Source organism: Tamandua tetradactyla, chromosome 8 (genome assembly GCF_023851605.1).
Source record: "Tamandua tetradactyla isolate mTamTet1 chromosome 8, mTamTet1.pri, whole genome shotgun sequence".
Taxonomy (NCBI): Eukaryota; Metazoa; Chordata; class Mammalia; order Pilosa; family Myrmecophagidae; genus Tamandua; species Tamandua tetradactyla.
In genome coordinates this window covers 1,036,684-1,064,591 of record NC_135334.1, presented here as the reverse complement: position 1 = coordinate 1,064,591, position 27,908 = coordinate 1,036,684, and the positions used below count along the sequence as shown (strand labels likewise).

At 38.3% G+C, this 27,908-nt stretch overlaps 1 long non-coding RNA gene across 1 annotated transcript; it reads left to right on the top strand.

The window, feature by feature from the left end:
* Positions 1-1,308: 1,308 nt before the first annotated feature.
* LOC143643139 (uncharacterized) lies at positions 1,309-27,908 on the top strand. Its single transcript, XR_013156142.1, has 3 exons — positions 1,309-1,500; positions 17,467-17,571; positions 27,705-27,908. It is a non-coding gene; the product is annotated as an uncharacterized LOC143643139 (long non-coding RNA).

Here is a 27,908-nt window from a genome sequence, read left to right as displayed (position 1 = left end):
GGAGATGACAGTACTTTACAAATTATAAGGTGCAACACACAGTACATCTTTAGGAGGCAACACTCTTAGCAGTGACAGCACTGCCTTAGAAGCTGCACTGTCTGGATTGACTCCCCTTTGCTCCTGTGTGCTCTTTGGGGAGTGGTTCTATGCTTCGGTTTCTTACCAGTAAAGTGTAACGAGCTGCCCCATCTCCCCTCAAGGAAGGACATGCCCTGTGGGAGGGTCAGAACACAGCCTCATTTCCCAGGCCCTCCTGAGCTCCTGGCCTTGCGGGCCAGCCAAGGACAGACTGAGCCCAGGGGAATGAAGGCCTAGCCACCTGGGCCCCAATGCAGACAACTGATGGTCAGTGCTTACTCCAGGGCTTTGGGGGCTTGGCCCAGACTTGCCTCTCTCTACCCAATCCTGCTCCCCGTGTTCGCTGAAGCTTTTGCTAATAAGCATCTTTCACCTCAAATTCCAGCCCAGCACCTACTTCCAGGGAGGCCAAGAGGTTGATGTGTACAGAAACACAATGCTTGTGCAACAAGGTGTGTGATTGGTGGGAGAGTTAGATTTCAAAGATGGTGAACATTACCTGGAACACGGTGAGTGCTACCTAAGCATTTGCTATTATTATTATTATTATTATTATTATTATTATTATTATTATTAATTATTGCTGTTGCTTTAACCATCCAAGTCCTGAATGGACAACTCTCCCATGGCGTGTCCTCAGGAGGTTCCCATTCCCTGTGGCAATCACAGGGTGTCCATCCTTCCTGGAGCATCCTTGGCATCATCTGGTGGGGCTGGGCTGTGGGACTTTTGTGTGTGCTCCCCCTGCCTGTTGAGCTCCACACCATCTCCATCCTCAGGGACCCCAGGGGATAAGGACAGACATGGAACCCAGGGTTCAGAGAGGGGACGTGATGTGTCTATCTCCATCCCCATAGGGACCCCAGTGACAGGACAGATGTGGAATGCAGGGCTCAGAGAGGAGATGTGACTTGTTCTTTTCTGAAATAGCTGGAGGCAGAGCAGCGATATGGACTCAGGTCAATCTGATCCAAAGCCTCCTGACATATGCCATATGACCTTCTCCTGTACAAACCTGGGAACAGATCCCCAGAGAGGTAGAGAAGGTTGCACAGTGAATGACTAGAAGCCAGTGCTCCTGATCACCCCCCATCCCAGTAGGCTCCTTGCCCCACCTTATAGTCTGTAGTATCTAAATGCCTACATGAAAGAAAATGTGTGTTCGATCACCCATCTCTCCTTTCATTACTGTTTCTCCCGTGTTCCTCTGTTTTTTTTCAGTCTGTGTTTATATTGCACCATCATTTCTCACACACCCTATTGTTATAGGGGAAGCTTAATGTCTGCTAGGCCTGAGGGTGTCGGTGGACAGGTTATGCAGAGGAGACCAGAAGAGGCTGGTCTCCCTCAGTCTGCAGAGTTGGACGACATACATGAGACCAAGATGCTTCTCGCAGTCTCAAACTTTGGAGCACTGGGGTAAGCATGTTAGAACATCAGAAAAGGGATTTGTCTTTGGGTCCTTGATCTTCCAGAGACAGTGAACATCATGATCCTGCAGCCCCAGAGCTGGGAGCCCTGCCTGTTTTGGTTCGGTTGTGCAGGGAGACAGTGGGAAGACTAGGTATTTGCCTTGAAAAGATAATTTCTTTTGGTCCAGGAAAGAGTTGCAATTGAGAGAAGTGTATTCAAAGTCCTAACTCCAGAGGGGTTTTGTCCCCAGAGCTGTCCTCATGCTTACACTAGAATTCATGCCTCATACCTGCATCCTTCTCTCTCCATCCTAACCATCTATTGATTACAAAGCAATAGGGCCAATTTTGATCAAGCATTTTGTCCTTCCTGCTCCCTCAGGGATTCCTTTTCTTCACGTATCTGTATGACTCAGCACCCCTTTATTCCCTAATTTCTCTTGCCTCTTCCTGGCACCTCCTGTCACCCTCTACTACCCTTATGCTACTTTATTTTATTCATAACATGTATCACTGACACCATAGTCTGTATTTTCTTGTTTATTGTCTTTCTTATCTATTATAATGATATATTCAACACCTAAAACAATACCAGGCCTATAAAAAGTTCTCAATAAATATTTGTGGATGGACAAGTAAATGAATACTATATGTAAATGTCACCACTGTATAAGATTATTCGATTTTTGAAATATTGCAGCCACTGCTAAAATTGTTCATTAATAATTACACCGATTGACATGGAATCTATTTATTCTAGACATAGAAACTATCTATTCTATCTGTGTGTGTGAAAGACAAATTGGAGTGAAATATGTAAACTGTGGCATTTTATTCAGGACAACAAAATTTTGCTGCAACAAAGGAAGCCAGAATGTAGGCAGCTTTGAGATTCTTATTATGACACATGATTTTCATAGACATAGAAAGGAAGTTCGCTGGACTCCTGTTGATTGGGCAAAGTTTTATCTGTCTTTAGGACAGGGGGACTTTATTTTCAACTCGATCAGAAGTTATGAACTAGGGGCTTGATTAGCTATCTGGCTTAGAGGCTTTGATGGAGATTTCAAATTTTAAAAGGTAAAAAGGAAACTTAAGAGGGCACGGTTTTTATTTGTCTCTGAGTCACCCCTGCATACATGGGATAAAACCCACTTGATCATGGTGAATATTTCTTTTCATGTGCTGTTGGATTATATTTGCAAGTATTTTGCTGTGGATTTTTGACTCCATATTCCTAAGAGAAACTGGTCTTCAATTTTCTTTTCTTTGAGTGTATTTGTTTGGTTTTGGTATTAGGGTCATGTTGGCCTCATTAAATAGGTAGGTAGTATTCCCTACTCTTCAATTTTTTGGAAGACTTTGAGCAGGACTGGTGACAATTTTTATTGGAATGATTGGTAGACTTCACCTGTGAAGGCATCTTCTCCTGGGGTCTCCTTTTTGGGCAGTTTTCAATGACTGATTTAATCTCTTTACTTGTAGTTGGTCTGTTGAGATCTTTTATTTCCTCTAGAGTGTCAAGGTAGCTCACATGTTTCTAGAAATTTGTCCATTTCATCTAGGTTGTCTAATTTGTTGACATATAGTTGCCATAGTATGCTCTTATGACCCTCTATTTCTATGGAGTCACCACTCTCATTTCTGATTTTGTTTATTTGCCTTCTCTCTGTTTTTTTGTCAGTCTCACCAAGAGTTTGTGAATTTTATTGATCATTTCACAAACCAACTTTTGGTTTTGTTAATGCTCTCTATTGCTTTCTTATGCTCAATTTCATGTATTTCTGCCCTAATCTTTGTTATTTCTTTCCTTCTGTAGTTCTGGGATTAGTTTGCTTTCTTTTTTCTAGTTCCTTTAGGTATGCAGTTAGGTCTTTGTTTTACCTCTTTCTTCTTTTTTAATGTGAGCATTTAGGAATATAAATTTCCCTCTCAGCACTGCCTCACTGCATCTCTTAAGTTTTGATATGCTGTGCCCTCATTCTCATTCATCTCAAGATATTTACTAATTTTCCTTGTAATTTCTTCTTTGACCCATGATTGTTTGAGTGTGTTACTTAACTTAAATATATTTGTGACTTTTCCAGTTCTCTGCCTGTTATTGATTTCCAGCATCATTCCATTATGGTCAGAGAAAAGGCTTTGTACAATTTCAGTCTTTTAAAATTTATCAAGGCTTGTCTTGTGACCCAAAATATTGTCTGTCCTGGAGAATGAATCATGTGCATTTGAGAAGAATGTATATTCTGCTGTACTGGGGTGCAATGTTGCAATGTTTCTCTTTCTCTTTCTCCCTTTCCATATATATATATATGTGTGTGTGTGTGTGTGTGTGTGTGTGTGTGGAGATATATATATCTTCTAGGTCTAGTTCATTTATCATATTATACAAGCCCTCTGTTTCCTTATTGGTCTTCTGTCTAGATGTTCCATCTAGTGAGTGGTGTATTGATGTCCACAGCTATTATTGGAGAGTCATTCATTTCTCCCTTCAATTTTGCTAGTGTTTGCCTCATGTTTTTGGAGGCACAGTGATTAATTGCATAAATGTTTATGATTATTATTTCATCTCAGTGAATTGATCCTTTTATTATTATTTAGTGTCCTTCTTTGTCTCTCATAACTGCTTTTGACTTAAAGTCTATTTTGTCTGAAATTAGTATAGCAACTCCAGTTCTTTTTTGGTTACTATTTGCATAGAATATCTTTTCCCAACTTTTTGCTTTCAATCTATTTGTGTCTTTGGATTTATGGTGTGTCCCTTGTAAATGACACATACTTGGATTGTGCTTCTTTTTATCCATTCTGCCAATCTGCATCTTTTGTCATAAAGTTTCAGAATTCATTTCCTATCACAATGTTCTGAAGATGCTTCTCTATGTTTTCCTTTAGGTGTATGATAGTTCTAACTTGTATTTAGTTGTTGATCTATTTTGAGTTGATTTTTGAATATGGTGTGAGGTAGGGGTCCACTTCTTTTTTGCAAATGTATAGTGAGTATTTCTAGGACCATTTGTTGAAGACACTGTTCTTTTCAAATTGAATCTTTGCCACCTTGTCAAAAATCAGTTGGCCATTTATGTGAGGATTGATTTCTGAGCTCTGAATTTGATTCCATTATTCTGTATGTCTGTCCTTTTGCCAGGACCATGCTGTTTTGATTTGTAATAAGTTTTAATTCAAGAAGAGTGTATCTTAAACTTCATGCTTCTCTTTCATGGTTCCTCACTCTCCCATATAAATTTGATAATTGGCTTTTGCATGTCTACATAGAATGGTATTGTAATTTTGGTTCAGACTGTAGTGAATGTATAAACTGCTTCAGGTAGTATTGAAATCTTACTGATATTTAGTCTTCCGAACCATGAAAACAGAATTTTCTTTCATTTATTTAGGTCTTCCTTGATTTCTTATTTATTTATTTATTTGTTTATTTATTTATTTTATTAATTAACAGAAAAAAGAAATTAACCCAACATTTAGAAATCATACCATTCTACATACGCAATCAGTAATTCTTTAACATCATCACATAGATGCATGATCATCGTTTCTTAGTACATTTGCATCGGTTTAGAAGAACTAGCAACAAAACAGAAAAAGAAATAGAATGTTAATATAGAGAAAAAAAATAAAAGTAATAATAATAGTAAAAAAAAAAACCTATATCTCAGATGCAGCTTCATTCAGTGTTTTAACATGATTACTTTACAATTAGGTATTATTGTGCTGTCCATTTTTGAGTTTTTGTATCTAGTCCTGTTGCACAGTCTGTATCCCTTCAGCTCCAATTACCCATTATCTTACCCTGTTTCTAACTCCTGCTGGACTCTGTTACCAATGACATATTCCAAGTTTATTCTCGAATGTCGGTTCACATCAGTGGGACCATACAGTATTTGTCTTTTAGTTTTTGGCTAGACTCACTCAGCATAATGTTCTCTAGGTCCATCCATGTTATTACATGCTTCATAAGTTTATCCTGTCTTAAAGCTGCATAGTATTACATCGTATGTATATACCACAGTTTGTTTAGCCACTCGTCTGTTGATGGACATTTTGGCTGTTTCCATCTCTTTGCAATTGTAAATAACGCTGCTATAAACATTGGTGTGCAAATGTCCATTTGTGTCTTTGCCCTTAAGTCCTTTGAGTAGATACCAAGCAATGGTATTGCTGGGTTGTATGGCAATTCTATATTCAGCTTTTTGAGGAACCGCCAAACTGCTTTCCACAGTGGTTGCACCATTTGACATTCCCACCAACAGTGGATAAGTGTGCCTCTTTCTCCACATCCTCTCCAGCACTTGTCATTTTCTGTTTTGTTGATAATGGCCATTCTGGTGGGTGTGAGATGATATCACATTGTGATTTTGATTTGCATTTCTCTAATGGCCAGGGACATTGAGCATCTCTTCATGTGCCTTTTGGCCATTTGTATTTCCTCTTCTGGTAGGTGTCTGTTCAAGTCTTTTTCCCATTTTGTAATTGGGTTGGCTGTCTTTTTGTTGTTGAGTTGAACAATCGCTTTATAGATTCTGGATACTAGACCTTTATCTGATATGTCATTTCCAAATATTGTCTCCCATTGTGTAGGCTGTCTTTCTACTTTCTTGATGAAGTTCTTTGATGCACAAAAGTGTTTAATTTTGAGGAGCTCCCATTTATTTATTTCCTTCTTCAGTGCTCTTGCTTTAGGTTTAAGGTTCATAAAACCACCTCCAATTGTAAGTTTCATAAGATATCTCCCTACATTTTCCTCTAACTGTTTTATGGTCTTAGACCTAATGTTTAGATCTTTGATCCATTTTGAGTTAACTTTTGTATAGGGTGTGAGATATGGGTTTTCTTTCATTCTTTTGCATATAGATATCCAGTTCTCTAGGCACCATTTATTGAAGAGACTGTTCTGTCCCAGGTGAGTTGACTTGACTGCGTTATCAAAGATCAAATGTCCATAGATGAGAGGGTCTATATCTGAGCACTCTATTCGATTCCATTGGTTGATATATCTATCTTTATGCCAATACCATGCTGTTTTGACCACTGTGGCTTCATAATATGCCTTAAAGTCAGGCAGCACGAGACCTCCAGCTTCATTTTTTTTCCTCAAGATGTTTTTAGCAATTCGGGGCACCTTGCCCTTCCAGATAAATTTGCTTATTGGTTTTTCTATTTCTGAAAAGTAAGTTGTTGGAATTTTGATTGGTATTGCATTGAATCTGTAAATCAATTTAGGTAGGATTGACATCTTAACTATACTTAGTCTTCCAATCCATGAACACGGTATGCCCTTCCATCTATTTAGGTCTTCTGTGATTTCTTTTAACAGTTTTTTGTAGTTTTCTTTATATAGGTTTTTTGTCTCTTTAGTTACATTTATTCCTAGGTATTTCATTCTTTTAGTTGCAAGTGTAAATGGGATTCGTTTCTTGATTTCCCCCTCAGCTTGTTCATTACTAGTGTATAGAAATGCTACAGATTTTTGAATGTTGATCTTGTAACCTGCTACTTTGCTGTACTCATTTATTGCTCTAGTAGTTTTGTTGTAGATTTCTCCGGGTTTTCAACGTATAGTATCATATCATCTGCAAACAGTGATAGTTTTACTTCTTCCTTTCCAATTTTGATGCCTTGTATTTCTTTTTCTTGTCTAATTGCTCTGGCTAGAACCTCCAACACAATGTTGAATAATAGTGGTGATAGTGGACATCCTTGTCTTGTTCCTGATCTTAGGGAGAAAGTTTTCAATTTTTCCCCATTGAGGATGATATTAGCTGTGGGTTTTTCATATATTCCCTCTATCATTTTAAGGAAGTTCCCTTGTATTCCTATCTTTTGAAGTGTTTTCAACAGGAAAGGATGTTGAATCTTGTCAAATGCCTTCTCTGCATCAATTGAGATGATCATGTGATTTTTCTGCTTTGATTTGTTGATATGGTGTATTACATTAATTGATTTTCTTATGTTGAACCATCCTTGCATACCGGGGATGAATCCTACTTGGTCATGATGTATAATTCTTTTAATGTGTTGTTGGATACGATTTGCTAGAATTTTATTGAGGATTTTTGCATCTATATTCATTAGGGAGATTGGCCTGTAGTTTTCTTTTTTTGTAATATCTTTGCCTGGTTTTGGTATGAGGGTGATGTTGGCTTCATAGAATGAATTAGGTAGTTTTCCCTCCGCTTCAATTTTTTTGAAGAGTTTGAGGAGAGTTGGTACTAATTCTTTCTGGAATGTTTGATAGAATTCACATGTGAAGCCGTCTGGTCCTAGACTTTTCTTTTTAGGAAGCTTTTGAATGACTAATTCAATTTCTTTACTTGTGATTGGTTTGTTGAGGTCATCTATTTCTTCTTGAGTCAAAGTTGGTTGTTCATGTCTTTCCAGGAACCCGTCCATTTCCTCTAAATTGTTGTATTTATTAGCGTAAAGTTGTTCATAGTATCCTGTTATTACTTCCTTTATTTCTGTGAAGTCAGTAGTTATGTCTCCTCTTCCATTTCTGATCTTATTTATTTGCATCCTCTCTCTTCTTCTTTTTGTCAGTCTTGCTAAGGGCCCATCAATCTTATTGATTTTCTCATAGAACCAACTTCTGGTCTTATTGATTTTCTCTATTGTTTTCATGTTTTCAATTTCATTTATTTCTACTCTAATCTTTGTTATTTCTTTCCTTTTGCTTGCTTTGGGATTAGTTTGCTGTTCTTTCTCCAGTTCTTCCAAGTGGACAGTTAATTCCTGCATTTTTGCCTTTTCTTCTTGTCTGATACAGTCATTTAGGGCAATAAATTTCCCTCTTAGCACTGCCTTTGCTGCGTCCCATAAGTTTTGATATGTTGTGTTTTCATTTTCATTCACCTCGAGGTATTTACTAATTTCTCTTGCAATTTCTTCTTTGACCTACTCGTTGGTTAAGAGTGTGTTGTTGAGCCTCCACGTATTTGTGAATTTTCTGGCGCTCGGCCTGTTATTGATTTCCAACTTCATTCCTTTATGATCTGAGAAAGTGTTGTATATGATTTCAATCTTTCTAAATTTGTTAAGACTTGCTTTGTGACCCAGCGTATGGTCTATCTTTGAGAATGATCCATGAGCACTTGAGAAAAAGGTGTATCCTACTGTTGTGGGATGTAATCTCCTATAAATGTCTGTTAAGTCTAGCTCATTTATAGTAATATTCAGATTCTCTATTTCTTTATTGATCCTCTGTCTAGATGTTCTGTCCATTGATTAGAGTGGTGAATTGAAGTCTCCAACGATTATGGTATATGAGTCTATTTCCCTTTTCAGTGTTTGCAGTGTATTCCTCATGTATTTTGGGGCATTCTGGTTCGGTGCATAAATATTTATGATTGTTATGTCTTCTTGTTTAATTGTTCCTTTTATTAGTATATAGTGTCCTTCTTTGTCTCTTTTAAGTGTTTTACATTTGAAGTCTAACTTCTTGGATATTAGTATAGCCACTCCTGCTCTTTTCTGGTTGTTATTTGCATGAAATATCTTTTCCCACCCTTTCACTTTCAACTTATGTTTATCTTTGGGTCTAAGATGTGTTTCCTGTAGACAGCATATAGAAGGATCCTGTTTTTTAATCCATTCTGCCAATCTATGTCTTTTGATTGGGGAATTCAGTCCATTAACATTTAGTGTTATTACTGTTTGGATAATATTTTCCTCTAACATTTTGCCTTTTGTATTATATATATCATATCTGATTTTCCTTCTTTCTACACTCTTCTCCATACCTCTCTCTTATGTCTTTTCATATCTGACTCTAGTGCTCCCTTTAGTATTTCTTGCAGAGCTGGTCTCTTGGTCACAAATTCTCTCAGTGACTTTTTGTCTGAGAATGTTTTAATTTCTCCCTCATTTTTGAAGGACAATTTTGCTGGATATAGGAGTCTTGGTTGGCAGTTTTTCTCTTTTAGTAATTTAAATATATCATCCCACTGTCTTCTAGCTTCCATGGTTTCTGCTGAGAAATCTACACATAGTCTTATTGGGTTTCCCTTGTATGTGATGGATTGTTTTTCTCTTGCTGCTTTCAAGATCCTCTCTTTCTCTTTGACCTCTGACATTCTAACTAATAAGTGTCTTGGAGAACGCCTATTTGGGTCTAATCTCCTTGGGGTGCACTGCATTTCTTGGATCTGTAATTTTAGGTCTTTCATAAGAGTTGGGAAATTTTCAGTGATAATTTCTTCCATTAGTTTTTCTCCTCCTTTTCCCTTCTCTTCTCCTTCTGGGACACCCACAACACGTATATTTGTGCGGTTCATATTGTCCTTGAGTTCCCTGATACCCTGTTCAAATTTTTCCATTCTTTTCCCGATAGTTTCTGTTTCTTTTTGGAATTCAGATGTTCCATCCTCCAAATCACTAATTCTATCTTCTGTCTCTTTGAGTCTATCATTGTAGGTATCCATTGTTTTTTCCACCTTTTCTACTTTATCCTTCACTTCCATAAGTTCTGTGATTTGTTTTTTCAGTTTTTCTATTTCTTCTTTTTGTTCAGCCCATGTCTTCTTCATGTCCTCCCTCAATTTATCGATTTCCTTTTTGAAGAGATTTTCCATTTCTGTTCGTATATTCAGCATTAGTTGTCTCAGCTCCTGTATCTCATTTGAACTATTGGTTTGTTCCTTTGACTGGGCCATATTTTCAATCTTCTGAGCATGATCCGTTATCTTCTGCTGGTGTCTGGGCATTTAGTCAGATTTCCCTGGGTGTTGGACCCAACAGGTTGGAAGATTTTTCTGTGAAATCTCTGGGCTCTGTTTTTCTTATCCTGCCCAGTAGGTGGCGCTCGTGGCACACGTTTGTCTGCGGGTCCCACCAGTAAAAGGTGCTGTGGGTCCTTTAACTTTGGAAAACTCTCGCCATGTGGGAGGTTCACCAGCCGAAGTGGCTTGGAAGTGTGCCTGCCGCCCTGCGGGTCCAAACGCGGGGAGGGTCGCCGGCCGCCGCAGCCCGGGAGAGCGCCCGTCCGAATTTTGTAGTCAGCCGGGGACGCCAAGCGTGGTGGGAAGGCGCCAGCCACCGAGGCCCAGGAGAGTGCACCATTCCCAGCAGGGATCCCCCCGGTCACCACTCTCTGTGGCCTGGGAATTTCCGATCCAATTCTCTCAGTTGGCCCGGGGGGCTGTGCATGGTGGGGGCACCAGCCGCCGCGGCTTGAGGGGACCCTGTGGCTCCTTTATTAATGCCACTATTGGTGTTTGGTTGGACCCAGTCCCTGCCACTGTTGGAAATTCCCTCTTCTCCCTGGAGGGGTGCCGGTCACCGGCCACCGCGGCCCGGGGAACTCGCCACCAGACCAGGAAGCCACCTGCGCGGGGTGGGGCGCCGGTCGCCGGCCACCATGGCCTGGGGAACTCGCCACCAGACCAGGAAGCCGCCCGCGGAGGGGGGGCGCTGGTCGCTGGCCGCCACGGCCCGGGGAACTCGCCACTGGACCAGAAAGCTGCCCGCAGGGGGAGGGGCACCAGTTGCCGGCCACCACGGCTTGGGTAGCCCTCTGATCCGAGTCTCGTAGCCGGTCCAGGAAGCTGCCCTTAAAAGAGGGGTGCCAGCCGCTGTGGCTTGGGAAACTTGCCTCTCCGAGACTCTCAGCCAACCCGGGAAGGAGGGAGGGAGGAGCTCCGGCTGCCAGCCGCCGTGGCTCAGGGAATCGCCTGCCGCTCGGGGATCTCACCGCAGCAGAGTCTCGCAGTCAGTCTAGCCAGTCCAGACTGGGGTATGCTGTGTGTCCATTCCCTGCCGTGGCCCCGGGAGCTGTTCTGCACTGTTTCTGTTCACCTAGTAGTTGCTCTGGAGGAGGAACTAAGACACGTGTACCTTACTAAGCCGCCATCTTGGCCCCGAGCCCCTTGATTTCTTTTAACAATGTGTTTTAGTTTTTTGTGTACAAGCCTTAGCATCTGTGGTTAAATTTATTCCTAGGTATTTGATTCTTTTAGTCACTATTGTGAATGGAATTCTTTTCTTAATTTCTTCTTTCAGTTCATTGCTTATGCATAGAAACACTATTGATTTTATGTCTCACCATGTTGGTGAATTAATTTATTAACTCCAGGAGTTTTGTTTTGGATTTTTCAGTATATTTTTGTATATAGGATCTTATCATCTGAAAATAGGAAAGTTTTATTTTTCCTTTCTAATTTGGATGACTCTTTTTTTCTTGACTAATTGCTCTAGCAAGAGCTTCCAGTACAATGTTGAATAACAGTGACAGAGAGCATTCTTGTCCTGTTCCTGATCTTAGAGTTAAAGTTTTCACTATTAAATAAAGTGCTAGCTTTGGGCTTTCCCCATATACCCTTCATTACATTGAAGAGGATTCCTTCTATTACTAGTGTTCTAAGTTTTTATCAAGAAAAGATGCTGGATTTTGCCAAATGCCTTTTCTGAACCAATTGAGATGAATGATCGTGTGTTTTCTTCCTTCGTTGTGTTAGTGTGGTGTATTGCATCAATTGATTTTTTTTATGTCAAATCAACCTTGCATACCAGGTTAAATCCCACTTGATCATGGTCTATAACCTTGTATACCATGGATAAATCCCACTTGATCATGGTGTATAATTTTTTTAATATGATGTTGGACTCTGATTACTGGTACATTGTTGAGGATTTTTGTATCTATATTCATAAGAGACATGGTCTGAAGTTTTCTTTTCCTGTGTACCTTTATCTCCCTTTGTTTTAAGGGTAATATTGGCCTTATAGGATCAATTAGGGAGTGTTCCCTCCTCTTGAATATTTTGAAAGGTTTTGAGCCAAATTGGAGTTATATCTTTTTGGAATGTTTTATAGAACTCCCTCGTGAAGACATGTGGTCCTGGGCTTTTCTTTATTGGGAGATTTTTTATTACTGATTCAATCCCTTTATTAGTAATTGGTTTATTGACATGTTCTATTTCTTTTTCAGTTAATGTAGGCAGTTTGTGTGTTTTTAAGAGTTTGTCCATTTCATCTAAGTTATCTAATTTATTGGTGTGCTGTGGTTCATAATACCCTCTTATAGTCCTTTTTATTTCCTCAGGGTTTATAGTAAGGTTTCCCTTTTCATTTCTGATCTTTGTTATTTCTATCTGCTCTTTCTATTTCCTTGTCAGTCTGGCTAAAGGTTTGTCAATTTTGAAAGAATCAATTTTTGGTTTTGTTGAGTCTCTCAATTTTTTTTCTCTTTCATTTATTTCTTCTCTAATCTTTATATCCCTCCTCCTGCTTGCTTTGGGTTTAGTTTGTTCTTCTTTTTCTAGCTATCACAGTTTTGAGGCTAAGCCTCTGATTTGAAGTCTTTCCTCTTTTGAAATGTAAGCATTTAGAACTATAAATTTCCCTCTCAGCAGTGCCTTTTCTGCATTCCATAAATTTTTGTATGTTGTATTTTCATTTTAATTCACCTTTATATACTTCCTAATTTTTGCTTCTGTTTTCCTCTTTAATTCATTGGCTGTTTAAGAGTATGTTGCTTTATTTCCACATATTTGTGAATTTTCCATTTTTCCTTCTACTATTGATTACTAGCTTCATTTGGTTGTGGTTGGAGAATATGCATTGTATGATTTTAATAGTTTTGAATTTATTGATACTTGTTTTGTGACCCTACACATAGTCTATCCTGGAGAATGCCCCATGTACACTTGAGAAGAATTGTATATTCAATTCTGTTATGTGAAATGCTTTATAAATTTCTGTTAGATCTAGTTGGTTTAGAGTATCATTCAAGCATTCAAGTATTCTACTTCCTTCTTTATCTTCTAATTAGATGTTCTATCCATTATTGAGAGTGGTTTATTAAAGTGCCCTACTATTAATATAGAACTGTTCATTTCTCCAGTCAAACTTGTCAATATTTGCTTTATATATTTTGGGGCTCTGCTATTAGATGCACATATATTTTTAACTGTTATGTCTTTCTTTTGTGTTGTCTCCTTTATCCATTTATAATGACCATCTTTGTCCCTCATAACTGTTTTTAACTTAAAATTTACTTCATCTGATATTAGTATAGCCATCCCAGATCTCAGCCTTTGCCCACCTGCTCTTCCCTGAATGCTGTACAGTGCAGCTTCTGGAGTTTCAAAATGGTTGTTTCACACAGTTCCTGCCTGTGAAATAGTTTGGTGGAATGATTACTCTGCCATCTTCCCACAGTGCATGACACAAATTTCTAAATGCTGAGTTTTTGTTTTAATTCAATTCAAAATATTTTCTTATTTATTTTTCTTTATTCTTTGAGGATTGGGTTACTTAGAAGTATGCTTTTTTGTTTCCAGATATTTGGGGATTTTCCAGATATTGGGAGATTAAGAGATAACCCTCTTAATGATTTCTAATTTAATTGCATTATAGTAAGTGTATATATCTTATGCCTTCAGTTCTTTATTTTTTAATGAGATATTTTTATTACTCAGAACTTTGTTTATCTTAGTAAATATTCTGATGTACTTGAAAAGGATGTGTATTCTCTTGTTTGGTTATGTGTATTAAATGGTATTTAGGTCGAATTCATTCATAGGCTTGTTCAAATCTTTTATTTCCTTGCTAATTTTCTGTCTTTTAGCACTATCAGTTATAGGGAGACCAGTGTTTAATCTTCAAGTATAGCTGTGGATTTTTCCTATTCCCCTGCAGTTCTATTATTTTTTGCTTCATACTTTTGAAGGCTCTGTAATCAGGTAGAAGTGTATCTACAATTCCTGTGTCTTCATGAATTGACCCTTTATCTTTATGAAATGATGTTCTTCAACTCTCATAATATTCTTTGTTCTGAAATCTACTTGGTCTATTGTTCAGATAGCCACTTCAACATTCTTTTGACTAGTGTTAGCTTGGCATATCTTTCACATCATTTTAACATCAACCTATTTATGTATTAACAATTAAGGGTGTTTCTTGTAGACAGCATTACAACACAATTATAATTAGGTTTTGTTTTCTTTATCTAACTTGACAGTCCAATCTGTATTTTAATTGGGGTGTTAAACCATTACATTTAAGGGATTATTGATATGGTTATGTTTAAACATATCACCTTGCTATTTGTTTTCCTCTTCTTCTGTTTGTTCTTTTTTTCCTCTTCTTCTTTTTCTGCCTTCTTTTAGATTAGTTGATCTTTTAAAAACATCCCATATTACCTCTTTTGTTAGGTTATTAGCTATAAATTGATGTTGTTATTTTAGTAATTACTTTAAGGTTTATATTATAGATAATCTAACTTAACTTATAATATGTCCCTTCACATATGGTATATATTCCTTATAATGATTTTTTTTTTGTTTTTTTCTTCATTTTCATTCTATTTTTTATGCATTTACTTTCACATTTATTAGTAACTCCATAGTTCTTTGTTAGTATTTTTAAATAGTCAATTCTCTTTTAATGAAATTTAAATAATAATAAAATTTCTTATACATTCACTCAAGTGCTTGGTATTCTTTTGTGTCCACCTGTATCATTTTTTTTCAACTTGAGATGTCATGGGTTAATAGAACAAGCATGCCTAAGTTATAAGATTCCTACATACCACCCTATTATTAATACCTTCTATTGGTGTGGTACATTTGTCACAATTGATGAAAACACATTTTAATAATTGTACTATCAACTATAGTCTATGGTTTAACTTAGGGTTCACTATTTGTGTTGTGACTTTTTTGCAGATTTTTTAAAAATGTTATTCTGTTACAGTATATACAACCTAACATTTCCTCTTTTAACCGCGGTCATTATATAATTCAGTGCTGCTAATTACATTCTCAGTGTTGCACTACCATCACCATCATCCTTTACCAAAGCTTTTCTGTCTTTGCAAATGTAAACTCTGTACTTATTCTGCCTGAAGGACTTCCTTTAATATTTCTTATATGGACTCTTTTAGTTACTAATTCTTTCAGCTCTTCTATATCTGAAGATGCATTCATTTCACCTCTGTAAATGAAAGATATTTTCACTGATTATAACATTCTGATTTAGTAGTTTTGCCTCTGCTGCTCTAAATATCTTGATCCGCTGTATTTGTGCCTGCATAATTTTCACTGAGAAATCTGTTGCTATTTTCTGTAATGTGACTGTTTTCTCTGCCTGCTTTAAAGATTTTTTTCTTTGTTAGTGGTTTAGAGCAGTTAGATTATGATGTGATTTTCTGTAGTTTTTATGTGTGCTTATAATCTTTATCAAATTGGGAAAATTCTGGCCATTACTTCTTCAAAAAACTTTTTTGCCCTCCCTGAGGAAACTCTGGTTTGATATATTTATCAGGCCACTTGCTATTGTTTCATAGCTCACTGATATTCCATTTCTTTAGTTTCCCCCTGTTTCATAACTGATGGTTTCTATTTCTATGTCTGTACGTATACTAATCTTTTATCCTGCAATATCTAATTTGCTACTAATTCTATCTAGTATGTACTGCAGCTCAGGATTAATTTTCATCTCTAGACATTCTACATGATTCTTTATCATTTCTTCTTATATTTTTCATCTCTCCACTTAATTTTTGAACATGTGTAATACAGTTATAATAATCCTTTTAACATCCTTATGTGGCAATTCTAACATCTGTGTCAGTTGTAGGGAAGTTTCAATGATTGATTTATTTCCTCATTATGGGTTCTATTTCCCTACTGCTTTGCATCCTTTGTAGTTTATCAGATTCCAGACATTGTGAATTTACATTGTTGGTGCTGGACATTTTTGTACACCTATAGATATTTTGAGCATTTTTCTGGATGCAATTATGTTCCTTGAAAATAATTGAACCCTTTCTTTTCAATATTTGCTGTGTGGGACCAGGACACAATTCAGTCTAGGGCTCTATATCCTCCACTAATGAGGTGAGTTCTTTCTATGCCTCAAACCCAATGGTAAAGAATTCCAGTTTGTCTGATATGAATGGATACTATTCCTAGCCCTGTGTAAGTGCTAATCATGGTAACCTCTGATCCTTTCATGTAGTTCTTTCACTGGCCTTGGATACATGTGCTGTTAAATACTAAGGCAAATGCACAAGGAAGACCCTCTTCCGATATCATCAGTCCTCTCCCTGATCAGGTCTTTTCTTGTAGGCACCCTGCCTGGAGAACTCCCACTCCCTTCTCTTCCCCAACCTCCCAGCTCTGTTTTCCCACCCCATGGATGACTTGAGGCTCTTCCTGGGTTCCCATTCTCTGCACTGGGGTATGGACATTTTTATTAAGCAGTAAACTGGGGCAATCATAGAGCTCACTCAGTTTGTTTATCCTTTCAGGCTCCATTTGTTGCCTGGTGTCCAGTGTCTTTGTTCTCCAATTCTTTTGTCATATTCTCTGTCTTTCTCTGTTTATCTGTCCCTCTATCCATCCTTCCCTCCTTCCCTCCCTTTCTCTCTCTCTCTCTCTATTGTTTCTGGTGGAAGGGTAAACTTAGTCAGTTTTTCTATCTTGGCCCAGAATAGAAGTGAGAAAAAGACTCTTTTAAACCTCTGCTCTATGAATTAACAGAAAGCAAAGATGGAAGGGAAAGTCTGGGCAAGGTAAATGCACACGATAAGCATGTGATTAAGAATACCACTTTTTTGGAGAACAAGTTCTCTGTGCTTTACATGTATTAACATAGTAACTCTTCATAACGACTCTATGTAAAGAATTTTATTATTGTCCACATTTTGCAGATACAAAAATTGTGCCTCATGGTGACTAAGTAACTTCTTCAGTGTCACCTGGCTTTAAGTGGCATAATCAGAATTCAAAGCCAGACAAGCTAGCTTCATAACCTGAGCTCTTGACCATTGTCCTCACTTGCACATGAAGCAAAATAAAATGTCCTATGGCAGAGGGCAAGTGACAGAGTTTACAATAGTGGTTGCCAGGCATTAAGGGGAAGTTAGGAGTCACCTACTTAATTAAGATAGAGGTTACATGTGGTAAAATTGTCCTCATTGAAGTGTTCAACTAAATTATTTTTATTATATTTACAGAATTGTGAAACCATCATCAAAATCTAATTTTACCACCTATCCCTCACCACAAAAAGAAATCTTCTGACCATTTGCAGTCACTCACCTTTCCTGTTCCCAATCCAGGTAATTGTTAATCAAATTTTTGTTTATTATAAACTTGTCTTTTCTAGACATTTCATATAGATGGAATCATACAGTATGTAATCTTTTGTGTTAAAAAAGATTTTGTGTTCATTTACCATATAGTATGTAATCTTACAGTGTGTAATACTGTGCTTCATACAGTTTATAATAAATCATACATCATATATCAGACATCATATAGTATGTTATACATCATACATCATACAGTATATAATGTTTGTGTTTAAAAAAAGCATTGTGTTTTTAAAAAGCTAAGTTTGCTTTTACTTAGCATAATGTTTTGAGGTTCATCCATGATGTGGCGAGTATTGATACTTTAAACCTTTTTATTGCCAAATAGTATTCTTAGGGCCAGTTGCAATTTGGAAGTATTTTTTAATGAAACGTTTGATTTTTGAATAATTTTAGATCCAGAGAAAAGTTGCAAAGATAGTACAGAGAATTCCCATGCATGGCATGTACATTTTCTCCTATTACTAACATCTTCCATTACTGTGGTATGTTTATAACAATGAATGAGCCGATATTGATCAATTATTATTAACAAACATCCATACTTTATTCTGATGTCCTTAGTTTTTACTCACTGTCCTTTTTCTGACCCAGATGCTATCTTGGATACCACATTACAATTAACAGTCATATCTCCTTAGGTTCCACTTGGCTGTGGCAATTTCTCAGACTTTCCTTCACTTGGAAAATCATCAAGGGATGATTTTCAGGAGTACTGCTTTGCTCTAGTATTTTGTAAAATGTCCCTCAATTAAAATTTGTCTGATGTTTTCCTTTGATTAGACTGGGGGTTTGGTTCAAGGGGAAGACCAAAGAGGTGAAGTGTCATTTTCACCACATCATATCGGGTGTGCATGTTGTCAACAGGATTTGCTACTGTTGCCTTTTCTGATTGTCTTATCAATGGGATAGCATAGTATGTAGCTTTTTAAACCTGGCTTCTTTCACTTAGAGATATGCATTTAAAACTCCCATTCTTTGTATGTCTTGATAGCCCATTCCTTTAAATCACTGAATAATTATTCTATTGTATGGATGTAGCACAGTTTGTTTAGCCATTTGCCTATTGAGGGAAATCTTGGTTGCTCCCAGGTTTTGACAATTATAATGCTATAAATATTTACCTGAAGGTTTTTAAACCTTGAGTAAATACTTGAGTATGTTTGCTGGCTCTTAAGGTAAGAGTATGTTTCATTTTGTACAAAAATGGCAAACTGTCTTCCAAAGTGGCTGTACCATTTTGCATTTCTATCAAGAATAAATGATAGTTCTTGTTGCTCTACATCCCTGCCAGTCTTTGGTATTGTCAGTTAGTTTTAGATTTAAGCTATTCTAATAGATTTTTAGTGGTAGCTCATTTCTATTTAAATTTGCAATTCCCTAATGTCAAATGATGTTGAGCATCTTTTTATATGATTATTTCCCATCTGTGTGTCTGTTTAAATCATTTTCCCATTTTTGAATTGCGTTGTTTACTTTCTTATTGTTGAGTTTTAAGAGTTCTTTTTATATTTTTGTTTTTTTTGAATATGTATTTTACATATACTTTCTCCTACTCTGTGGCTTTTCATTTTTTAACAGTGCCTTTCACAGAGAAAAAGTTTTTACTTTAATAAAGTCCAACTTATCAAGTTTTTTCTTTCATTGATAATGCTTTTGATTTGTATCCCAAACTTCATCATTGAATTCAAGTTCATGTAGATTTTCTCCTCTGTGGTCATCCAAAAGTTTTATAGTTTTTCATTTTGAGTTAATTTTTGTGTGAAGTGTAAGGTCTGTGTCAGGGTTCCTCTTTGCTTATTGAAGTTCAAATGTTTCAGCACAATTTGTTGGAGAGATCATCCTTTCCCAGTTTAATTGCTTTTACAACTTTGAAAAAAATTAGTAGACTGTACTTGTGTGGGTCTATTTCTGGGCTCTGTGTTCAGCTCCATTGATTTATGTGTCTATTCTTTCATCCTAGCATATCACCTTAATTATTGTAGCTTTATAGTAATTCTTGAAATTTGCTATGTCATTTTAATGAGCTTGTGTCTGGCTTCTTTCACTTAGCATAATGTTTTCAAGACTGAAGGATGTAAGTGGGAGTAATTTGGTAAAATTTGTGTTTCAGCTAAATCCACTTGGGACACATAGAGAACATATTAGAGAAGAATAAGATGGGGAATGGAAAAGTCACATAATCCAGGTGCTGGATAAAGGAAGTGGTGCAGTGGGATTGAGAGGAGGGAGGCAGGGAGAGCTGTCCTTCCAAGATCCTGGAACCAGCCAACTGGCAAATGATATGACATTCATTTCCAAATTGGATGAGTCAGCTGTACCTTCCCATCCTTCTTTATCAGGAGTTCACCCCTTTACAAAATTTTACATCTTGACGTTTTTTTTATGTCTAGGGGCACACAGAAGACTTAATAGATTGACTAGCCACCTATCTCCACCCCTCCAGGACCCTTACCATCAAAAGTTAGAGAGACTTGCTGTGTTGGTTTGAAAGGATGTATGTACCCTAGAAAAACCATATTTTAATCCTAATCCCATTTTGTAAAGGCAGCTGTTTCTTCTAATCCCTATTCAAAATTGTATGTTTGAAACTGTAATTAGATTATCTCTTTGGAGATGTGAATTAATCAAGAGTGGTTATTAAACTGGATTAAGTAGAGGTGTGTCTCTACCCATTTGGGTGGGTCTTGATTAGCTTCTGGAGTCCTATAAAAGAGGAAACATTTTGGAGAATGAGAGATTCAGAGAGAGAGCAGAGAAGAACAAGGTAACCACGAGAAGTAGAGAGCCCACAAGCCAGTGACCTTTGCAGATGCAGAAGGAAAATGCCTCCCGGGGAGCTTCATGAAACAGGAAGCCAGGAGAGAAAGCTAGCAGATGATGCCTTGCCTGCCACGTGCCTTTCCAGATGAGAGAGAAACCTTGACTTTGTTTGCTGTGTGTCTTTCCACTTGAGAGTCAAGGTATCTTTACCTGGATGCCTGTGATTGGACATTTCTATAGACTTGTTTAATTGGGACGTTTTCTCAGCCTTAGAACTGTAAACTATCAACTTATGAAATTCTCCTTTTAAAAGTCATTCTGTTTCTGGTATATTGCATTCTGGCAGCTAGCAAACTAGAATACTTGCTTTCCCAGCTACCCCTATGGTCAGGGCTGTCCATACGATGAAGATTTGGCCAATGAATTATAAGGGGCCTATTTTCTGGGGAAAATTTTGCTTCCTTGATAAAAACGTACATATGTAGCCCCTGCTACTCCCTCCCTCCACACACTCAGATGCATTTATTTCCCATATCATATATGATTTATTTATAACTGGGGCAGTGTCAGCAAACATAAAGCCAAGAGGGAGAGGCCAAGAGAATTACAGCAACCTGTCCCTGACAGCATTAAATCGTTGGATCAATATGAGGCAACAACTACCCCCAGACTCTTAATTTGATGGGGAAAACAATTTTATATTTGTTTAAGCCACTATTGTCCAGGTACTCTATTACTTTTGCTGAAAGTATTCTTTGCTGATAAGTGTGCACTCCTTCATCAGTCCTATGACTGTTACCCTATTGGGTAGAAATATACTGTGGTTGTGTCTGTCTTCACTAATAATCTGGACTTGTCTTGCCTGATTGTTTCTGTGAGTGTCTTACCAGGTTTTTGTCTCCTTTCAAGTCTCTGGGTCCAGGGAGCAGATCTCTTCAGAGCAAAGAAAAGAATCCTTCCAGTGTCATGCCAATTTGTAGGCATGCTTGGGGATTGTAGTGTCATAGAGATTAGAGTGCAGCTCTTCCAGTTTGCCCTTACTTTTCTGCCAGGTAAAATACCCTGTAAGGTTATCTGCATCATGATAGGAAACCAAACGGCCTCCTTCACGGGAAAAGCCTCCCTCCAACCCTCGCTGTGTTCCTAAACTTGACCAGGTTCCGTCCTCATTTATGGGGCATTCATTCTCCCTCTCAGAAGCCTGCTATCCCTCCCTCTAACCTGGATTCCTTCACAGTACCTATCAGATATGTCTGCATTTGTCTGAGAAACTCTTGTGGACATGGATCAAGTACTCATGTTCCCAAGAAACAATTCATGTCCTTGTCCAGCAGTGGATGGATATGGTTATTTAGGTTATTGTGGTTATTTACCACTGAACTCTTCCTTCATGGTGTTTCTAAGCCTCAGCTCTGATCCATACAGGGCATTTCACTTGGGATTGCCTGTTTGTGTGTCCATCTGCCCCTGTAGTCTATGAGTTCCCGGAGCTTGGAGCTCCATATGGTCACTCAGCTGATTTTTAGTCTACATTGTTTAGAAGAAGGGACAAAATGGTAGCTTTAGACATTGGTCAAAGGGCTTCTAGAGATTCCAGGAAACACAGGAAGGCTGGGTTGTAAAGGAAAAGGCTTTCACTATATCACAAATAACCTAGGGACTATGAATTTAGGGACAAGTTACTGGGGTAGAGAGGTGGGTAGGGAGAGAGAGATCTCAGAGGTACACAGTAGTAGTAGGTTTATAAAGAGTTAGAAAGATGGAGAAATGCAGAATTTGCCACAGCAGAGAAGAGAGATCGCCAGAATACTGACCAGCTGCCAACAGGATTCTATTCAAAGAAGCCGGATGAGCTGTCAGACGGGCACCAGGTAACAAAGATCCCGGCCCCAGGCAGTGTGGTCTGTTAGGATCAAAGGCCAGGACCTTTGTCATGGCTTTGCCTTTGAGGAGCAGGGAAGTATAAGTACACGCATGCCCATGTCTCCAGATCTGTGTCCCCACCCAGGCCCCACTGGGTGCCTGGAAACCTGGTTGCTTTGGTAGAGGGCTAAGGAAAATGAGGAAGATTTTGATCCATAATGTGCCTGGTTTCTTGTGGTGGAGCCAGGGAAATGTGGCTTCAAAAGTGCTCTACTGTGGTTTCAGCTTTGAACAAAGGTTTTAGCTCATTATTTCTCTAGACCTAGAATCTTCACATCGTGATAGTCTTGATCAATCCAGCTTAGTATAAAGGGAAGACCATGGACTTAATTATCAGAAATTCCCAGGTTCAAATTCAGATAGTGGTGACCAGGGTACAGTGGTTGGAAGCATGGTCCTTGGTGTGGGGTTACTTGGCTTAAGTCTTAGGTTACCACTTTCTAGCTGTGTTCTCTTGATCGAGCTACTTAGCTTTACTGTGCCTCAGTTTCCTAATTTATTAAAATCGGTATTATTATAGTGATATCAATCTTACAGGGTTGTTGTGAGACATAAACAAGGACACATGTGAAGGGCTTAGAGAAGGTTTTGGCACTTGTAGCTATTATTATTAATATTAACATCATTATTTGACCTTGGCAATCACTTAGGTTCTCTTTGGAGTTCTGTTTCTTCATCTCTAAGATGATGATAAAATGACCATTCATGTTAGACATTATGACACAGCAGTCAGATTCCCCATTAGTGAAAGATTCTTGCCCCAACTGTTGGGAGCACTATAGGCAGCAGCCTTTCACTGTCAGTCACTTCAGGAATCTCCTCAGCTGCAGACAAGAGGTTCTCCCAAGGTCACACCCTTTCCTGTTGGCCCACAGCCAGACTGATCAATATGGTGTATGAAATTCCGACCAACTTGGCCTATTTGGAATACTTCTGAAGACTCCAGAGATATACTTGAAGCCAGTTAAGGTTATTGTTGGGCTAAAATTCCCTGTTTGCTCGTTTCTTTTCCCTTGTTTTCATAGGTCGTGATTCCACAGATATCCTTAGGTAAACATTCTGCCTGCAAATCAAAACTAAGAGATTTTCTACCAAAGGAAACTAACCCATGACATCTAACTTAATAGAATTTTTTGGTCAGCATTAAGACAAATGACATGTATAGACCTTAGCACAATTGCTGCAATATAGTAACGGACACTCAATTAATAGTTTTCCCCATGCCCTTTTCTTACAATATCACATGTTAAATCTTTAGTGGGACCTTGAACCCTAAGCAGGGGGTGCTGTCTTTTCCAAGGAACAAGTCAACCATGACAAACCCAAATAAAAAATTGTTTTTTTAGCCAAGCTAGATTCATCTTGTTAAATTTCAGGATTTAACCCCATATGACATTGGGGACATGAGTTCAGGTGATTTAATGAAATCTGCTTATCCCTATCCCAAACCCAAAGCACAGGTTAAGGGAAGATAACATATCTCCATGCATCAAAGATAGAGGCTGTAGATCCTGGCCTCAGGCACCTCATCCCCCATAAAGATTGCACACATTTATCCAAGCTTACAGTTTTTGCTTTTCTAGGAAATAGGCTTAATGACATCAGACAAGCCACTGATTTGCATAGAGACTGCCAAGGCCCTTTGCAAAGCAAAGAAATGCACATCGTTAAACAGTTACAATAACATCAACCGCCACCATGCAAACAATTTTACATCAGATTAAACACATGGTGAAAGAAGCCCAGCGCAGGAGAAACCTCAACGCTAAAGTAGAATTTAGTTAACAGCTAGCAGAGAGCCCTAAAGACAATAGCCAGATGCAGTATTGAAAAGGCCCTCACTGGGTTATTGTATTTAGTGAGTGGGACCTCTTCTCCAGTTTGGGGAGATTATCTGCCTGACATCAGGGTTTAAATGATAATGAGAGAGAGAAGTGGAGGGAATGCTGAGGCCCAAAAGGAATTGGAATAAAACAGAGGCCACGACATCTTTACAAAACATGGGGAAACTTGCTGTCAGCCAAGTTGAAAAAAGGCAGACATGAGGAGAACAGAGATGTGCTCTTATGTGGTGATAATAAGTATGAAAATAACGGATTCATAACAAGCATGGAAAGCTCTTCAAATATTAAGGAAAGGAGAAAAAATTAATCAGAATTGCCAGTGATAATAACCATTCCTGGTTTGATTTCAATTCCTTTCCTACTCCAGCGAGGTGTATTTTCTCCATTTCCTTCCTACAGAAGTGAGGGATTTCTACAGAAGCGAGCCTCTCTTAGTTGCTGTCCGGTGCTGAAAGTGGCTGTCTCTCTGACCCTGATTATCAAGCTCTTTTTATGTGCCTTGCCTGGGGAAAATCTTAGCCAATGAATCTCACTCTCAAGTCTACATTTTTTTCCTTTTGTGGCAAAAATCCAGGGACACTTAGGCTCCTATAAATAATAAAAGTAAATGATATTAGAAAGAAGCAAGGGCCTCAACGTCATTTAAAAAGCACCCTGCTCTGGTTTGACAACTCACCCCTGGACCTGGAGTAGAGAAGTGAATCTTGAAAAAGAGACAGAAAATGGACTTTTGGGGGATTTATCACTATGAGAATCAAACAGATAAGCATAGTTTTTGCTTGAATTATGATGCCTTTGATTGTATCAGACTCTTGGGAATTACAGAACAGAGGCCTCTCATTTGTCTCATATCCTCATCTGTGAGGATGCCTGGAGTTGTAGATCCTGAACATATTCTGGGTTAAAGAATGTCTCATTAAAAGGCAAATGACAGTGGGATATAGAAAATTATATGTAGTGTAAACCTAAAAACATAGAAATAGTAGGGAATAAGTGAAAAAAAACTGCTGTGACATCTAGCTGAAATAAACGTTCTTCTTTATTGAGGTGTGATGCAGATGTACCTAAGCAAGGTGCCTAGAATAATTTATGAGATTCTAAAAAAGTGCATAAGTGGATCCAAACAATTCAATTTGTTTACCTCTAAATCTAGATAGTCTATTTCTCTGCCATTGATCCACCCAGTCTAGGCCCTAGTTAAACCTTGTATTGAGATCTTTCTAGGAAAAAAATAGTGCTAAGTTTTGCATTGAGAATAGTAGAGAATTTTCATAGCATAAAGAAGAGGAGGGTTAGGGAAGGCTGTGTGGTGATTGGGATGGAGGAGAGGCAGTAGTAGTGGAAGAGGAGGAGAACTATTCACTGCTTTCTGTGTGTCAGCCTCTGTTCTTCTCATCCACACACCATCTCAGCCAATTCTTCCAATAACACTATTAGTTAGACAATCTCTTCTCTATTTCATCAGCTAAGGGAGATTAAGAATACACCCAATCATAAATCAATAAGGTGCTATCAAAATTGGAATTCCATTCACCAGTATAAAAACAAACAAACAAAAACACTTGCCTATAGTGGCTTAAAACAAATAAGATTTAATTCTTCCCAAAACATAAAATGTCTTGAAATAGAAAAATGTTGGCAAGGACACTCATAGCCCTGCTCTTCCATCGTGTTTTTCCTTATGACCATGATATGGTTCCTGTACCTGCATACATTATGTTTGGAATCAAGGTAGAAGGAAGAGGGAACAGTAACTTTTATTTCAGCTGTTTCTTTTGTTTGGAAAGAAAAATCCTTCCCAGAAACCTCTAAAATCACAACTATTTCATTGACCTTGATCTGACTGTATCACAAGGCCGCCTGTAGGGTCAAGGTGCTTGGGAAAATAAGTATTGAGTTTTCAATCATGTTAATGAGTAGTTCTTATCACCTCTTTCTTGCAGGGGACTATTACTTTTCCTGGAAGTTGATTTCAGCCAGGGTTTTCTTTGGTTTTAATGGGAAGCCTAAACTCTGGTACTGGACTCAGCTAAACTCCTGACCCTCATCTCCCCAGGGAAATGACGTTTGTGTAGCTTGTAGAAAGAGCAAATCACAAGAGTTAGTGGAAGTGCTCAGAGTGTATCTGGGAAGACAAGCTTCCTGTCTTAGGTGCAGGTTGGGAGGGTGCAGGAACTAAGGGAAAAGAGGGTTCATGATGCCTTTTAGTTAGCAAAAAATAGTGTATGCCAGAGAGTCAGAGTGAGATCATGAACCCAAGTCTCCTAACTGTAATTTTTATGCTCTTTCTTCCACAAAACTTCTTACAGTGAGCCTGCCAGCTAATTTCTGCAGGTCCATCTTCTCTCCTCTAGAACCAGATTCCTCAAATAAGACTATGTATTTTTGTCCTGGACTGCTACAGTCCTCTGATCTAATTTTTCTGCCGAGGAATATTATGGTGTAATAGATACCTCAGGAAACAAATGACCTGGATTGTGGCTGTGATTTTATTATAAATTTCCCAGTATTTTCCTCTATAACTTGGAATAAAATTGAAATAATTAAACCTAACACCTTCTATCCCACATAGGTTTGTGATATATTTGAAAGTGATTTAAGAGATTCCAAATTAGGTCAGATACTAATTAGATTAATACTAATAATTTAACACACTGCAACTCTTAATATTTATAAAGTGCTTTAGAGTTTAAAATTACTCTCCAAAATAACATTGTCTCATTTGAGCCTCATAATAGCTACCATCAAGTAGACAGAATGAGAAGTCATTTTAGAGTAAAAGCTGTGCATAAGGTAACTTTCCTCCATCCCCAAATTATTGCAATGATTCTAATTGGTATATTCAAATATCATAAAGCAAATTTTTATGTATGTCCATTTGTACCACCATTTATAACACATACGTTATGGCCATACAGTTTCCAAGTCTATTTATATTCCTTACCTTTTCATGATTCTCCTTCATCCTCTAGCCACAATTATCAAAGTAATAATTGATTTGGTATTCCTCTGCTGTCCTCCCTACTCCTTATCTGACTCCCATGAGTGAACCAAATTGAAAGGAACATTTTGCCTTGCTGATGGGATAACAATCAGTGAACCCAAGTGCCTCTGTGCACCTCCCTGTAAAGGGCAGTCTGAGTTGGGCAGAGGAAGTTTACAATCATGTTAATGAGTAGTTCTTATCACCTCTTTCTTGCAGGGGACTATTACTTTTCCTGGAAGTAGATTTCAACCAGGGTTTTCTTTGGTTTTAATGGGAAGCCTAAACTCCGGTACTGGACTCAGCTAAACTCCTGACCCTCATCTCCCCAGGGAAATGACGTTTGTGTAGCTTGTAGAAAGAGCAAATCACAAGAGTTAGTGGAAGTGCTTAGAGTGTATCTGGGAAGACGAGCTTCCTGTCTTAGGTGCAGGTTGGGAGGGTGGCAAGGGGAGAGGAGAGAGGGTTCCTTTCTGATCTTGCTATGCCCAGAGTGATGCTCATCCTTAGTCACAAGAGGGGATTTATGAAGCAGAAGAACTCTCCAAACATGGTTCTGTAGTTGACCAATTCTCTTTCCTTATTAGGTCTTGCTTACCACCTCAAGAACCCAGTCGAACTACGATGAATGAGGCCTCCAAGAACCACCTTCCTAGAACCTCCTTCCTTGTGGTTCTGCCCTCCAGGAACAAAATTAGCTTGTACAGGGCACTTTGATGAGGACCTCAGTGTCTCGGGAGGGGTGAGAGGAGAAAACTTAGGAGGAGGGAGGAGAGAGAAAAGAGGCTCGC